Raw genomic sequence first — 17,728 nt, forward strand, 5'->3', positions numbered from 1 at the left:
ATTAATGCAACACCTTACATCACCCAAAATCACAGTTTTTGCATGTTTTCCCCATACACATTCAAACTATACATGTTTTTAGTTACACACACACACACACACACAGACACAGACACACACACAGAAACAGACACACACACACACACACACACACAAACATATTTTTATATCATTGTGGGACTCTCCATAGACTTCCATGCATTTTATACAGATCTAAAGATCATTTAAATTCCCTAACCCTACCCCTAAACCTAACCTTCACAGAAACCTTTTTGCATTTGTAAATTTTCATAAAAACATAATTTAGTATGTTTAATAAGCCATTTCCCTCATGGGGACTACTGGCTGGGCCTCACAAGGTAGGTGATCTCAGGTTTTACTATCCTTGTGGGGACACACGTTTGTTTCACTATATAAGGACATTTCATAGCAGGCTAATGATATTTTCCTTTTCCAAACCCTAACCCCTGAACCTAACCGGTTCTTGCCTCCTCCTTTCCATTTATCCCTTTACAGTGGTTTATGAGGAGATTTCTAGTGTCCCCATAATTTAAATAGCTTAAAGAACATGTTAAACAATGTTTTATTGAAAATGTAAAAATGCATAATGTTTTCTGTGAGGGGTAGGTTTAGGGGTTGTGTTAGGTTTAGGGGATAGAATATATAGTTTGTACAGTATAAAAATAATTATGTCTATGGAAAGTCCTCATAATGATTGGTAGACTAACGTGTGTGTGTGTGTGTGTGTGTGTTGCCCACACTGAATAGTATATATGATTTATACAGGATATATGACTTCCTTATAGGGGTAGGGTTTGGGGACCGAAAATATCATAGCTCTGTATGGAAAGTGAAGGTGATTTCAGGCTTTATGCTTGTGTGGACTACTGTAAATAAATCTTCATAATTTAACAGTAATAAAAAAAACTTAATTAGTTAACAGGTAGATCCTGTACTATACACTGACAAATGATATTTAACAAGAGCTTAACGTTTTATATATATGCAAAAATACAAAATATACACAAAGAAAAGGTGTAAAAAAATTTTATGTAAAAATGATCAATTATTGTATTATGTTTAACAAGACTAGAGACACATTATGGACTTTCTATTGACTTCTATTGTTTTAATATTGAGCCAAAAATATTTTCTATATGCTAACCCTACCCCTAAACCTAACAGAAATCTTTTGGCATTTTTAGATTTTAATTAAACAGTAAGCTGTTTGAATTAGGACAGTTGGCAGATCCTCACAATTTAGGTGAAACAGAAACACAGACACAGACAAATAAACATTATTGCTCTTCTTTTACCACACATTTAACAATAAATTAAATAAATTAATATTTAATAAAGTCTGAACTAAAAATAAACCTGCATTCCCTTTATCACTCTGTCAAGATTTGCTATCTCTCTAAGTCGTCCTCAGACGAGCCTTCCATCGTTGCCTCCAGGCATCCCGATTCTCCATGCATCCGGCCAGTTCGTTGGTGCTCTGGGCACCTGTATCCCTCTTGAGTATGTCCACGTATGTTAGCGTGGGACGTCCTCTTGACCGATGGCCATGTGTTGGTTCCCATAGCACCAGCTTGCTGGCTGGCAGCTCGCGATGCCTTCGGCAATGTCCTGCAAGTCTCATTCTCCTCACAGCAATCTTATTGCTCACTCTTGATGCTCCCTCATACAGGATTTTGTTGGTTACATGCACACTCTTACTGATATTAAACACTGCACGCAGCATCCTGGTGTAGCACCCGTCCAGGGACTTCTCTAGGGTTGGATTCAGGGTCCAGCATTCACTGCCATAGAGGAGAACAGACTCTACCGTCGCGTAGAAGAAGCTGAGTTTGATTTGGCGGGAGAGGTTGGAGTTCCATACACTGTTCATGCCGTTCAGGGCCCTCCATGCAAGTGCCTTCCTCACTTTTAGGTCTTGCTCAGTTGAGTTGGCCCATGCACCCAGGTACTTAAAGTCCTCAACTTCTTTCAGCACAGTGCCTCCTACTGTTATGAGAGGTTGATGTTCCGGTGGTACGTTGTAGGTCATGACCTCTGTTTTCTTTGCATTTACCCTAAGGCCTACCTTAGTGCACTCTAGCTCCACCCTGCGTAGTAGTTCCTGAGCTTGTTCCATGTTATTGGAAAGCAAACTAATGTCATCCGCATAATCAATGTTTGTCAAGACTACTGCCGGGTGCCGACTTGACTTCCTTGGTGTCAGCGTAAAGCCAAGTTCCTGCTCTCGCCCACTGATTGCCTTCTTGAGCGCATAATCAAGGACTATGATAAAGAGGAAGGGGGCTAATGTATCCCCTTGCATAACTCCAGCCAGGATGTCAAACTCCTCGCTGTTACCATCTGGATTCACCACCCTGGCCCTTGTTCCTGAGTACATGGACTCTATTGCCCGGAGTAGGTTCGGAGGAATTCTATATGCCTTCAGGATCTTCTCCATCATGCCTCGATGAAATGAGTCAAATGCCTTTTTGAAGTCTATGAAACATAAGACTGCAGTCAGGTTGTCCTTCCTCACCTCCTCTATCAATCTCCTGAGTGCCAAGATCTGGGTTGTAGCAGTTCGCCCTACTCGAAAGCCATTCTGATTTACTCTCAGGTGAGGGTCGATTGCTTGCCGGACCCTGTTTAGAATCATGCGGTTGTAGATTTTCACAGTGATACAGGTCAGGCTGATACCTCGGTATTGTCCGGCTTCGAGAGGTCTCCCGATTTGGGCAATGGCACGATGTTTGATAGAGACCACATATCAGGCTGCCGATTGTGAAGCAGAGCAAGGTTGCAGAACTCTAGAATGATGTCATCAAGATCACAGTTCTTCAGCACCTCTGGGGGTATGCCATCCGGACCAGCGCTTTTTCCCACTCTTACTGTGGCTTTTGCCCTGACGAGCTCACCGAGTGTGAAGGGACCATCATTGACGTTCAGGTTTGGGAGGTCTGATGGTATTTCCTCTTCCTCAGCTGCATCTGCTGTTTCTCCCAGCAGCCTTTTGAAGTGGCTTGACCAGGTCGCCACCCTCTCTTCCGGGCTGTGTCCCTTCACCTGTCCCTCCTTGGTCCTCTTCCGCCCTGTCATTTCATTGATGACCCTCCATGCTTCCCCATACTGCTGTTCCCCATGCGCCGCCTGCACCCTCCGCACTCTTTCCATCAGTTCTTCCCCTTTGATGGTATCATAGGTTCTGAAAATAAACTGTTTGGCTTCGTTCAGCTCACTGCGCCTCTCCTCAGTTGGTTCCCGCTCAAAGTTGAGGCAGAGAGTGTTATCTCTCACACTAATACTCTGCATCTCTGGCAACTGAAAACCCCATTGCACACAATCTGCAGGCTGTCAGTCTGGCTGTCCAGTGAAGTAATATTCCAGTGAGAGGGAAGCTGTGTGTGTTTGCACCATCTGGAAAACCCCCTTACACACAATCAAGCACACGCAAACACACACTGAGCTCTGTAGCAGAATGCCAATTAGTGAGGAGCAGTGGAAGAGCAGCCCCTTCATCAGACACGCCACTCATCTTATCATGTGTGTCCGAGTGTGTTTTAGCCAGTGTTTGCCTTATTCTACTATCTGACAAAACATATTTCCTTTCCGTGACTCTATATCAGTCCTCCTTTCCACTGCTATTTTACCCTCTTTTTCACTTTTTCTCCGCATCCAATTTTCCCTCGCTCTCACTTTATTCACAGAAGCACTCACTGACCTCCTCTCCCCCTCCTTCTCTCTTCTGTCCTTCCACACTCTTCTTCTCCTAGTTTGCCATTGGCTCCATGATGTTCATTGGATTCTGCAGTAATCAAGGTGACACACTACACACATACGCATGCCGACACATATGCAAACACATGCAGCATACATGCTCATACACACATCGAAACATCCTGCCAGAGTAAAAATCCAAAATGCAATGAAAGGCAACACACTTTCACACTATAACTAATGATGAAGCAAATGTTTGGCCACTTTGAGATTATCTGTATTGGCCGATCAATGTGTCTACAGTACTTGGACGACTAACAGAAGTGTTAGGGGCCATTCAGACTGAATGCGTACTTATGATAAAAAAAGCTAGAAGCAATGCAAATAACAGAAAACATGTGTCTCAAGACACGCTATTGAAAGTTGACATACATTTTACAGTGGCATCTAAAAAACGTGGAGCTGCTACGATGAAAGACGCTAATAAAACAGCTGGCATAGCACAATCAAAAACGTCCATCTAATGCTTATTTACATAGGAAAATTATGGAAAAAGAGCACAGACAGACACAATGACACATTCAGTGTGAACGGCTCTTAAGTTACTCCATGTGTCAGTTACAAAATCTACAACAGAATTTTTAATGCATAATGCACAATTTGTTTAAAAATATTTTTTGTGAATTTAAAGTAAATGTTATGTGAAAATTCAGTGCATGTGTGTCCATTTCAATAATTATAATTAAATACTATTAGCCTATATCACGTACAGTATATACAATATAACTTCATTATATTGATCATCGGCAACCCACTAGTTATCTGTATTGGTCAATAAAGTTGACAATATATTATGTTTGTGTGTGCTTGAGTGTGTGAGCACTACACCAAAAATGAAAGACTTCTTGAAACATACATACTAATATACTCTGATCTTATGACAATTACGTGACTGTGGCAACATTTTTGCAAAATTATATTATACATATGTATATATATATATATACAGTATATTCTCTAAAACAGATATGATTGTCAAGGTTAATGCTCTATTGAGATTTAAATCAACCAAAACTGACCTCCCAACCTTAGACAGAAAACCAAAGCGATAGTGTCATATAAGCAAATTTTTTATGTAAAACGCTATTTCTGAGGCAACCAAGTCATGTTGCAAAGCTTCTATGACACTTTCAACTAACATGTCGATTGGCTATCCAGGAATTACACCCCGGCCCTTTACATCACAAGTGTGCAACGCTCTATCAGTTGAGCTACCAAGTTGGTTATGGAATGCAAGCATTGAAATGTATCGCTGTTTAATTGATACGCTATAGCAAAAGTCTTTTGATATCATAAGACAGCATTGTGTGAGGAACAGGGTGAAAAGCACTGAACTGATAATCTGCCGTTTTACTTGTGATTTGTGTGAAAGAAAAAAGTAATTGTTGTCGTAGCACTCTAGTGTTCATTTCACCAGAAAACTGGTGCCAGTGAGGCACGTAAAAAATCATTTTCACAATTAAGGTATAGTGACGTGACCAGGACGCATTAATTGATGACCAGGATGCATTCATTAATGTTTTATTTTCCCCACAAGGCACAATATTTGAATGATTTGGATTTCACAAATCAATCTCTGAATTTTGGATAGGAGCAGGTCAGAGCATCAAAATTATGGTACATGTGTGTGTTGTGCAAACCCACTGCATGCATGTACAAATACACAACATGCACACAGTGATACACACACTCACAGACATGCACACAGTGATACACACACTCACACATGCTAAGCCACCGGGCAGACGGTGGAGTAATGTACCCCTTCACATGCTCATCCCAAGGGAAGACATTGTTTTGAGTATTGCTCTGTATATAATGTACTGTAAGAGTTTGTGTGCATATTTTCTCACACATCTGTTTCAAGTGCTGACTTTTATGTATTTCAAACTAAGCCAATACAGTGAACAAAGAACTGCTTGTCTGTGTGTGTGTGTCTGCATTGCATAAAGGTGGGTTAAGGATAAGGGAGTGGGTGCTGTGGTGACAGAAGCAAAAAATATATTTCAGTCCTAAAGGAGTAAAGGTAATCCCTTTACCCTTTCTACACATACACTAATTATTATGCATTAACAGCCATGCAACCAAGGAACAGCTTGACATACTAAAACACATAAACACACAAGAAAAAGGTATTACCATTAATAAAGGAAACTATATGATAACATCCATTGCCCCAGTTGCAAAGCACTCCCCCATTGCACAGCAGCCCAGTGCCTGTGTCTGACAGATGCCAGATCAAGTCACATGATGCACCTCCAGGAAAGCAAATCCCCCAAACATTTAATGCAGAACTAACTAATGCAAACATAGACTGGGCTATTCCTGAACTCAATTCCTTGCATCCATCCTCAATAATGGGACGTGACCTGAAAGTGTTTACACAAAACATATAAGACATACTGAGCAACCAAATAGAAGACAGCCGGAAAGATCTTTTTACGGAGCAGCTGCCAATACTGACTCAGAACAAAACTAATATGGTCATCCGTGTATTGCTTTTAAATTCCTTCAGTAGAAACCAGCTCTGTAAATCTAACGAAAAATATGAAAATTTTATGTCCTCACTCTTGTTCCTCCAGTCTGTATACAAGCTATTCTCTATTGAATCTTTCTCTGAAACATTGATGTTGCTTGTCAGGGTCCCCAATGATGTTGGCCTCTTACCAAACATCTTCCTTCTCTTCTGTGCTTATATATATATATATATATATATATATATATATATATATATATATATATATATATATATATTCCTCCCATGGTCCTGAGGAAGACCTGTTCTGTACTCACCAGTTCCAGTGCTCTATTCTTTCACTCGTGGTGACTTTCAGTGAGATGTGAAACACTTGAAAGTGGTTACCACATAATATAGTTGGATGATGTGTGTGCAAGTACAAAATACACATATTGTATATTGCTCTCTGAAACAATCTTCAAAATTGCTCTGCTGAACAACAACTCTGCCTGACAGCATTACATTAAAGTGTTATGCTACATAACTAAGTTATGCTTTACTTTAGTAAGCTGAAGCACTACACTAACAGAACACTACTATGAAGGAGATGTATTGGGACTCTACTGGGCATACATTATCAGTGCCTTAAAGGAATATTATTCACTTACCCTGATCTGCCCTACAAAGGCTATGTGCAGTAACTACGCAAACAAAGAAACAGAGAAAACGGCCTTTAAAGTTTTATACCAGCCAGTCAAACACGTTATGGGTAGATTAGTGGTAATGCATTTATCCTGAAACGGGACATAATTTAACCCAGATATTTTTTCACAAGACAGAACACATGTCATAAAGCCCATTAGAAGTCTTAACTCATTTTTGACCAAATTTGTAGTTACTGCACTTAGCCTTTGTAGGGCAGTGATGCCATCCCAGTTGTGCATTACTCTCTTTCTTTAGCAGAACTCAAATTAGGATTTGTAGGTCTTTAAAATATAAGTAAATGGGTGCCATCAGGCTGCGGGCTACCCAAAAGGCATATTTAGGCAGCATAAAAGTAATCCACATGACTCCAGTCGATCAATTAATGTCTTCTGAAGCAAACCGAAAGGTTGGTGTAAGAAACAAATTGATAATAAAAATGTCATCAACTTAAAAAAATAGTTTCCTTCCAGCAGTCGATGAATCAGTGACGTAAGGGCTATGACGCGTTCACGCGAGAAGTCGGAAGCACGTGCTTTGTATATCAGAGGAACGAACTTCAAGCAAGAGTTAGTTAATTTCAAACAGCATTACAGCGCTGGGCGGAAGCAACGATTTAAAGTTTAAAAACTTTTTAATTATCGAATTATCGTCAAATAGCCAGCAGCCTGATGGAACCCATTTACTTGTATTATAAGGACATACAGAGCTTCATTTTTCTAAAAATCTTAATTTGTGTTCTGCTGAAGAGAGTCATACACAACAGGGATAGAATCAGGATAAGTGAATAATTAGAGAATTTTTATTTTAGGGTGAACTAATCCTTTAAGTTTTCATTCCAATACACCCCTAACCCAAATTCTTTTATTAATAATTTGGTCTCACGCCACAGAAGATTCATTTCTACTTCTTAATCCTTCCTTAATCGCCTTTGATATAAATCTAAACCAGACATCATATTGGTGCTCAAATGCAAACATGCCATAAAAATTACATATGTTCCTTTCAGGAAATCTACAGCGTAAATCCTGAGCCTGGATCATCCAGTCAGACAGACAGGACTAAAGCCGAACCTGAAAAATATGCTTCAGCCTACAAGGGAGCATCTGTCAAAGTCTAATCAGATCCCTCTTTATCTCTCTCTCTCACAACCACAAACACCCAGTCTCACCTTGTCCAACACACTTCTCCTCAATTCTTTCCTGATAAAGCCTTACATTTCTTAAGGTCATATGAATTTCTGTCTTCCCAATTACACAGTCTTTAAATCTATCTGATCATTATTTTAGAATCCATCACTCAAGTACTTACCTTTCCCTCATTCTTAATCACCCTTTTTCTCTCTTTCTCCATCTCACTCCATCCCACATGCTGTCGTCATGTGCTGCTTTATCAAATATCAAAGACAAATTAATGGCTGCTGTGAATAAACCAGACATTGAGTTGGTGAGAGTTGGAGATAGAAGAACAGTAGGTATTCTCTATCCAGCCACTAGAAGTCACTCTGATCGTGTTGCGTGTATTTACATGCCCACAAATACTCAACTAACAAACCCTCCACACACAGATTAACTCTGTGAGAACATACCTAACACATATAATTTTAAAGGGATAGTCCACCCAAAATGTTTTATTCTGTCATCATTTACTCACCCTCATGTCGTTCCAAACTCGTATGACTAACATGGAATGCAAAAGGAGATGTTAGACATAATGTTTGCCTCAGTTATGCAATGAAAGTGAATGGTGACTGAGGCTAAAATTCTGCTTAAAATATTTTGTGTTCCACTAAAGAAAGCAAGTTTGAAACAACATAAGGGTAAGTGATTTTTGTGTGAACTATCCCTTTAATTCCACTCCCAAAAGGGAAATCCTATCACTGAACTATTTATATTATATCAATAGTTCACCCAAAATTTTAATAATTTACTCACCCTCATGCCATCTATGATGAGAGTGACTTTCTTTATTCTGCAGAACAAAAAAAAAGATTTTTATAATAATATCTCAGCACTGTCGGTCTACACAATGCAAGTGAATGGTGACAAAAATGTTAAAGCTCCAAAAAGCACTAAAAGGCATAAAGGTAATCCATACTACTCCAATGGTTTAATCCATGTCTTCTGTAGGGATCCAATTGGTTTTGTGTGAGAACAGAACAAAATATAATTCCATTTGCACTATAAATCTTGACATCAGCGATCTCCTTGGTGATCGTGATTTCAAGCTTTCACTTCCTAGCGCCCTCTAGTGCTCAATAGCTACAAAGTCTAATCAAGCTTAAAATCACAATCGTACCTAAAGCCCGCAATGGAAAGATGTACATAGAAAAAGGAGTTGCTTCAGAAGACATTGCTTAAACCTCTGAAGTCTTATGGATTACTTTTATGCTGCCTTTATGTGCTTTTCGGAGATTCAAATTTCTAGTCACCATTCACTTGTTTGTATGGACCAGCAGAGCTGAGATATTCTTCTAAAATCTTCATTTGTGTTTTGCAGAAGACAGAAAGCAATACACATCTGGGATGGCATGAGGGCATGTACATAATACGGGAGTTTTGATTTTGGGGTGAATTATTCCTTTAACCACTATTTGAAGGATTAACTGGAGGACTGATTGACAGTTAAATTGATTCTCAAATGTTGTTTTAAATACAGATACAGCATATTTTCACTGCATGTTGTTTAGCTAAACAATAAAGCTCCCACTTGCCCCATTAATTGGTACATCCTGTCTAACTGAACACAAAAAAACAGCAAATACGTGTTGTTTGACACTTTTGCTAAAAGCCCTGTTTCAACGTTTCCACACATTCAGAGCCCCCAGACATTAAGGTGGGGCCGCCGGTCTCTTCGTGTCTGCAGTGTATTACAGTCTACAACTCATTGCCTACTGGCTTTCCCCGCGCCAACCCCTTGCTTTTAATCTGTGAGTAATGTATTTGTTGGTCAATTTAACTGAGTGCAATTCATCATTATCAGCCATACACAGGAGCGATCGCAAGGTGCCTCGGTTCACCAGTCGTACAAATCCCGCCACAGACATACACACACACACGCACACACACACGCACACACACGCACGCACGCACGCGGCCACGCCTCCCACGCCTTACTATCACACCACGACTGTAATAAATTGGCTGCGGTTGTAGCTTGTCGCACGTGCCATTGGCATTCTGATGCCACATTCGCGCGCGGTTCACGCAGACATTACGTGAGTCGAATATTTCGGTAGACTTACCAAAGGTCTTCACCATTCCAACCGGTGCGCTAAGCCGGTTACCCTTTGCACAAATAATGAGCAAGCAAATGACTGACTAATTAAAAATAGGCCCAAAAGAAAAATAACTCTATATCTTCACTCTCCTCATCTTAATAATAAACTGCATGTCATCTTTGATGTCACCCGCGCAGCAATGTAACTAGGCTAACTCTTAAAACTCTCACACCCTGCACCATCCATGAAGACGCTCCTCAAGACGCGTCACTTATCTCCGCTCAAATGATCACATTCCCACAAGCGCAAGTTCTTTTTAACAACATGACGCCGAAAAAGGTTCGTAGCAACACTGACTGTTCTCCATCATCTCCAAAAGACTCGGCCGGTTTGTGCGGAGGAAACATCGACGGCGTATTACGCACAAATCAGCCGACACTTCTTATTTTTGTGTGTGTGGAAAATTACAAGACGTCGCCGTAAGAATGAAGCACCCCTGGTTTAACAATTCAACAGTTTCCAGGGTTATAATTAGTCAAAGAAATACAACATATTTTGTCCGTGAAAATGTATATATTGACATACAAAGGGTAATATAAAAGGAGGTAGCCTATAGGTTCTTGGCCAATTCCGCTGTGGGATATTGTATATCCCTTCCCAGATGTTTGTTATGATATTTTCACAAACAAGTCAATACCAATTGAGGTCGAATTACTTCATAGTTTGTATGATTTAAAGATATCCGTTTTATCAAGCTTTCTGTGTGCACAGAACTAATGATGATATGGTGCAAAATAGATTGACTTACATAAACGGTGTGAAGTCGAATGGCAGAGGACAAGTAGTAAAATCAGACAACAACAAATCCACGCCGGTCTGCTGACGATGACATTGCTCTCTTCATAGAGTAAAGACGGAGGTGACAGTAATTTCCAAACGTGTCATAAAAGATTAGATGCAAAATTATATCTCGGGAGAGCGAGCGTCAGTGGTCTGACGGCTGGCTGCTTTTTGTAAACAACATCCTCATCCCCATTCACTCTCAGCGAGGAGCACACGAAAGCGCTTCGCTATCCATGGTGCAGTTCACTGCGACGATAGAAAAGAGGGGAAAAACATCCGTTCAAAGCAGGCCCATAGAACCATTCACAAATGCAGATATTGTGGAACGATCTTAGTGCCTGCACACTAACCGCGAGATTATTCCACGGCAATGAATGCACAACCCACAGACAAACAGATATGTCGGCGGTGGCGGCGCACTTTCGCTCAGTTAGCGCTGAAATTACTATTAATATCACAATTCTTGTTTTAGAGCTCGTCGGTCACAAGATGCGCGCCTCGCTCCTAAAAAGACGTTGTATCATGCTGCTGTTTTTGTAGGCTAAATGGAGGCATTTTTTGCACGCGCCATACTAAATATAAATTCTACCGACTGTTGTTGCTGTTACGTTTACATTTTATGCCTGCCCTTGCGTCCACCTTACTGACAGCTGATTCGACGCACGTATTTACAATTTTGTCTCTGTGTGTGTAGACGTAAGCAGTCTGTCTGTCAGCGCGAGGCAATCAAGCCAAACATCCCTAATACTCCACCACCAATATCCGAGGCATTGCTGAATATATCATATCACATTATTTTCATCAAAACTGTCTTTCTTTCCCCCAACTCACATATCGTCTGCACTTCAGGTTTACCCATACACTGTAAATAAAAATCCTGTTGTTTTTACAAAAAAAAATCTGACAGCTGTGGTTGCCAGAATAATTATGACAAAAATACAGTTAAAATGTAAACCACTTTACAAAACTTACCTGTACATTTTACAGTTTAAAATGGTTGTAATTTACACGCTGGCACTGTAAAAAACAAAATCATCAGCCTTCTGAAACTGTAAAAATCTGTTGTTAACTTCATAAGGTATTTTGTTAATCACCGTAGTAACTACAGAAGGGCACATGACGACATGAAGTTCATCAACATTGGCTCATCCAGAAACAATGACCAATAAACATTTAGAGACACACAAACACTAAACACCATCATGGTAACACATATGAGATTTAAATAATGCAGTAAATATTAACTAAATTACATCAAACATAACACAGAACACCCCAGTGTACATAACTGATATTAAAAATATGATGAAACTATTCCCATAAAATATAATGAAATGTAATGGGTCATGCAGGGAATTTTGGGAATGCCCGGTTACAGTTTTTTTTTTTACTGTAATTTTAACAATAATTTACTGTAAAAAAGTACATGTACTCTCTTGTTCTTTTTACCATTAATTATACAGGAAAATCGTACTTTTTACATTTAAATAATTACATTATTTCATCATTTTATTGTAAAAAAAACTGTATTGTCTTTTAAAATATATAAAAATATTTGACTGTATATTTTACAGTTAATATTTGTTAATCAATTTACATTTTATTTCTGTAGCATTTTTACAGTATTTTACTGTTAAAAAATGACATTTTTTACAGTATTTCAAGGAAGGAATAATTCACCCAAAAAATGAAAATTCTCTCATCATTTACTCACCCTCATGCCACCCAACACTGTAATCCCCGTCATTGTTTGTGGTGATTTTTCAGGGCCAGCAAAGCCTTCTCTGCTGGCATAACGACTCGGTTACTAGCGTAACCTCGGTTCCCTGAGAGGAGGGAACGAGTATTGCGTAAGTAGCTTACGCTATGGGAAAACTCCATTTCTCGAGAAATATTGAAGTCTTTATGTAAAACGCATTGCAGCTGCACAGCAGACAGCGATGAGCGAGGCAGCTCGGTCATTGGCTGTGCCGCGGCAACTGCTTGAACCAATGACAGGGCGACTCTGAACGCGCGACCAATGGGCGTGTGCCTCGCGTTCGCGCGCTCAGAGCCTGCCGAAATTAGCATAGGCAGGCTATATAATGGGCACCCCGTCATGCGAGTTCCTTTAGGTTCAATCGACTGAAGCGAACTGACCAAGCACAAGCACAAGCACGGCAGCTTACGCAATACTCGTTCCCTCCTCTCAGGGAACCGAGGTTACGCTAGTAACCGAGTCGTTCCCTATCGAGAGGTCTCTCCTATTGCGTAAGTAGCTTACGCTACGGGAACACCATGTAAAACGCCGTGCGTGCTGACTTCGCTCTATAAAACCAGAGGCAGGTGCCTGAGCTTTAAAGCAAAGTGATTATTCCCCGAGCCGGCCAACGGCGAGCTATATACTGGGATATTACAGAGCGTCCTTGCCCAAGGCGGGCTCTTTGTACAAACACAAGCACACATCTTATGTACTGAGCTTTTTATGTACTGGTACGCATAATAAATCCTCTAAGTCGGTCAGAGACGGACCTTATAAGGGAGGAGGTGATGCCCAGCATACACACACTCTATTCCATTCTATAGTCAGGCTGATAGAATGTTGGAATGCAATGAGGGGACCTGTAGGTTATAAAACCTGATAAATGTCGAAGCGAGGCCCAGCCTGCCGCCGCTGCAAATATCTTCAATGGGTATCCCACTCGACCACGCCCACGAGGAGGCCATGCTCCTCGTAGAGTGAGCTCTGATGCCTAAGGGGCATTGAAGGCCCTTGGCTTCCTAAGCCAGCGCTATAGCATCCACTATCCAGCGTGATATTCTTTGCTTTGAGACAGCGAGACCCTTAGTTCGGCCGCCAAAGCATACGAATAATTGTTCCGTCTGTCTGAACAGGGCAGAACGTTCCAAATATACTCTGGCGCCCTGACCGGGCAGAGTAAATTTGCGTCGCCTTAGATCTGCTGGGGACGATAAGCTGCCAGAGATATCACCTGTGCTCTGAAGGGTGTAGAGAGCACTTTAGGAATATACCCGTGCTTTGGCCTAAGGACAACTCTGCAGTCGTTAGGTCCAAATTCCAGGCAAGCAGCTTGATGACAGCGCGTGCAGGTCAGCCCACTCTTTTAACTGAAGTGGCGCCAGCAAGCGCGGTTTTGAGCGAGAGCTGCTTAAGGTGCAAGGTTCGGAGAGGTTCGAGCGGGGCACCCTTGAGTGCGTCCAGGACCGTGGCCAGGTCCCAGATCGGCACCGAAGGTGGGCGAGGAGGGTTCATCCTCCTAAGCCTCTTAGGAAGCGAACGATCAGATCGTTTTCCCTAATGAATGTCCTTTATCAGGATTGTGTGACACCGCTATGGCAACCACATAGACTTTGGCGTGGAGGGTGTGCGGCCCGCCTCCAGCAGCTCCTGCAAAAAGGTGAGTACACTTGGTATCTCGCACGTTTTGGGGTTCAAACTCTTGGTATCACACCAGTCACTGAACACTTTCCACTTTCGGGCATACAAGCGCCTCGTAGAGGGCGCTCGCGCCTCAGTAATGGTTCTCAAAACTCCACTGGGGAGGTTCTCGGAAACCCATTGAGGGGCCATGCATGGAGGGCCCACAGATCAGGGCAGGATGAAGAATCATCCCGCTGGCCTGTCCGAGGAGGTCTTGCCTCAGCGGAATCGGCCATGGGGCAGATTGCATCATCTGTATCAGTTCTGGAAACCACGTCTGGTTTTTCCAGAGTGGGGCTACCAGGAGCACTGCACATTTTACCTCCCTGATCCGACTGATGACCTGAGGTAGCATCGCGATCGGGGGAAAAGCATACAAGGGGCGGCTCGGCCAAACTTGGGCGAGCACGTCCGTGCTTTTGAGAAGAAGAGAGGGCAGTCTGGCGTTTTCCTTGGAGGCGAAGAGGTCGACCTCTGCCTCGCCAAAGGTTTGCCATAACCACTGAACCGTCAGAGGGTGGAGAGACCATTCTCCTGGGAGAACCTTGTCTCTGGATAGCATGTCCGCTCCTTGGTTCAGGACACCTGGCACGTGCGCTGCCCTTAGCGGCGCAGGTGGTGTTGTGACCATAGGATGAGCTCCCTGGCCATAGAGTGCAGGGAGCTCGACCTGAGATCCACCTTGGCGATTTATATACTGAAACTACCGTCATGTTGTCCGTTCGGACCAGGGCGTGTTCAGTTTTAGATACGGAAGCAGGGCTCTGAGAGCCAAGGCGACCGCTTTCATTCCAGACAGTTTATGTGTAGGCTTTTCCGGGTTTGACCAAAACCGGAGACAGGCCTGCCCTCGTAAAGGGCCCCCATCCTATTTTGGAGGCATCTGTCATGATCATTTTTCTCCGCGTACTCACGCCCAGACTCACGCCGGTTTGATACCAGTTGATGGCTTTCCAGGGCGTCAGGGCTTTTATACAGCCGTGATTAGCTCTGATCAAAAAGTGGCCCGAGCGCCACGCGTGAGTGGGGACACGGCTCTTGAGCCAGGCTGGAGAGGGCGCATGTGCAACAATCCTAGCTGGAGTACAGCTGATGCCGAGGCCATGAGACCGAGCATTCTTTGAAATCGTTTGACGAGCGTGCGTGCCCGTTCTGAACGATGTTGCAAAGCGTCGAATAGAGAGCGCAGCTCTGATGAGAGGCGCTGTCATCTGCACTGAGTCTAGCACTATTCCCAGAAAAGAGATATTCTGGCTGGGGGATAGCACGCTCTTTGCAAAATTGATTCTCAGACCCAGGCATTCTAGATGGCTGATAATCCAAGATCTGTGCGTCATTAACTGGTCCTCTGATTGTGCTATGATTAGCCAATCGTCGAGGTAATTCAGTATTCGCACTCCCGCTGTCTCAGGGGAAAGTGCAGCGTCCATACATTTACGTGAATGTGCGGGGGCCAATGATAGGCGAATGGTAGTACTGTGTACTGGTATGACTGTCCCTCAAGCGAATCTCAGAAAGGGCCTGTGATGAGGCGCTATCGAATGTGAAAGTAAGCGTCTTTCAAATCCACTGATAGAAACCAATGCCCGAGGCGAACTTGCGCGAGGATATGTTTGGTTGTTAACATTCTGAGCGAGCGAATCATTAAAGCTTTGTTCAGATGTCTGAGATCCAGGATGGGGCGAAGGCCACCGTCCTTTTCGGGACGAGAAAATAGCGGCTGTAAAAACCTGCCTCGCTCAAAGAGGAGGAACAGTTTCTATAAGCCCTTCTCTATCAGTTTGAGCACCTCGGTGCGTAGAACATGTGACACATCTTTTCTCACTTTAGTCTCGACCACCGCTGAAAAGCGGGGTGGTCTCTGGCGAACTGAAGTGAGTATCCGTGTTTTATTATGTTCAAAACCCATTTCGGCATGTCGGGGATTTTTCCCAGGCTTCTACTCGCACAGATATGGGCTGAATGCTGGCTGGGGCGTGTCGCAGTGACGTATGGGCCCCACCGGCAAATCGCTTTGTGCTAACACAGAGTCTACGGCTCTCAGAGGCGCAGGTGCGCGCTGAGCAGCCGTATTGAGTGCCGAGTGCAGGGGTGCGTGTGAGAGTGCAGGCACGTGCGCTATCTCCGAGATGCTGACAGCATGAGTCGGAGAGATGCTTGAAACTGTATGAACAGTGTTTTGGGGTGGGGGTGCATACATCATAATAGGCACGCGCGCCACATTCATAAAGCTTTCCGCATTTAGCGGGGAGTTTCTTTGCTTTCGCGCATTGCATCTGTGATGCTTGCGGCATGAAATAGAGAGCTGTTTGAAACTGTATGGGTAGCTGTGTGTAGGGGTGCGTGCAGTACAGCAGGCACGCCGCTACACTTATAGTATTTCCGTTTTTACTGGGGAAGTGTTTATAACTGTGGGAACAGTGCTTGTGTGTAGTGGTGCATACATGACAATAGGCACACGATCTACATTTTTGGGACATCCAGCCTGAACTGGGGAGGTATTTGGCACTGTTTGGACAGTATTGATATGTGGGAATGCACACTTTAGTGTGGACATGTGAACCCTTAGTGACACAGGCAGAAAATGACTCTTTTCGTGATTTCTGTGTGTCGCCGTAAAAACGGCGTTTGATTGCAGGTGAGCGAGTTTTATGACTGGCCCATTGACTGCTGTGTAGACATTTCCAGCTGCCTGTAAGGGGACTGGGTAATGTTTTAGATGTTTGAGAGAGAGCGGTCCGGCTTTTGTGAGACACGTACTCTCTGTTTTTCTTCCTGTTGCTAGGAAGACTTACGAGGCTCCGTGTTCAGAGTGATTCTGGGCCGAGGACCTCGTTGCTCGTGCGGCTTTCTTCGGCCAGCGGAACGCGAGCGGCGTCGAGCATCCTTTTCAGGTCTGCTCTTCGGCTGGGAGGCGGGCGGCTCTGCCCTGGCTCGCTGCTGCTGCTGGGGCGGTTTCTGAGGCGAGCTGGAGCGCTTGGGCAGGAAGTGATGCATAGCTTGCGAATCCTTCCGAGCCTCAGTGAAGCGCTCAGTGAATTCTCTCACCGCCCGGTCGAACAGGCGGCTTGGGTGACAGGCGCGTCAAGAAATGGTGCCTTATCCGCGTCCTTCATCTCCGTTAGCGTTAGCCACAGATGGCGCTCAAGGACGGTCAAATTAGCCATGGCCCGGCCGATGGATTTGGCGGTGGCCTTTGTGGCTCCCAGGGCTACGTCCGTAGCGCTGCGCAGGTCCTTGAAAGCCTCGGGTTCAGGTCCAGACTCGTCCATGGTGCGGAGGAGTTTGGCCTGAAAAACTTGTAGGACCG

At 43.3% G+C, this 17,728-nt stretch overlaps 1 protein-coding gene across 2 annotated transcripts in view; it reads right to left on the minus strand.

Annotated features, from left to right (window-relative positions):
• Positions 1 to 11,389, minus strand: part of LOC127635815 (neuronal tyrosine-phosphorylated phosphoinositide-3-kinase adapter 1-like) — a 58,215-nt gene extending 46,826 nt beyond the window's left edge. Inside the window, exons 1-2 of one of the 2 annotated variants that reach the window (XM_052116060.1) lie at positions 10,963 to 11,389; positions 8,869 to 8,905 (exon numbers count right to left, since the gene is read on the minus strand). The gene's annotated coding sequence lies outside the window, so the exon portion shown is untranslated. The remainder of the gene's footprint in view (positions 1 to 8,868; positions 8,906 to 10,962) is intronic. The other variant, XM_052116052.1, reaches the window with a different exon arrangement.
• Positions 11,390 to 17,728: the final 6,339 nt, after the last annotated feature.

The sequence above is a fragment of the Xyrauchen texanus genome, chromosome 4 (assembly GCF_025860055.1).
Source record: "Xyrauchen texanus isolate HMW12.3.18 chromosome 4, RBS_HiC_50CHRs, whole genome shotgun sequence".
NCBI classification, from domain to species: Eukaryota; Metazoa; Chordata; class Actinopteri; order Cypriniformes; family Catostomidae; genus Xyrauchen; species Xyrauchen texanus.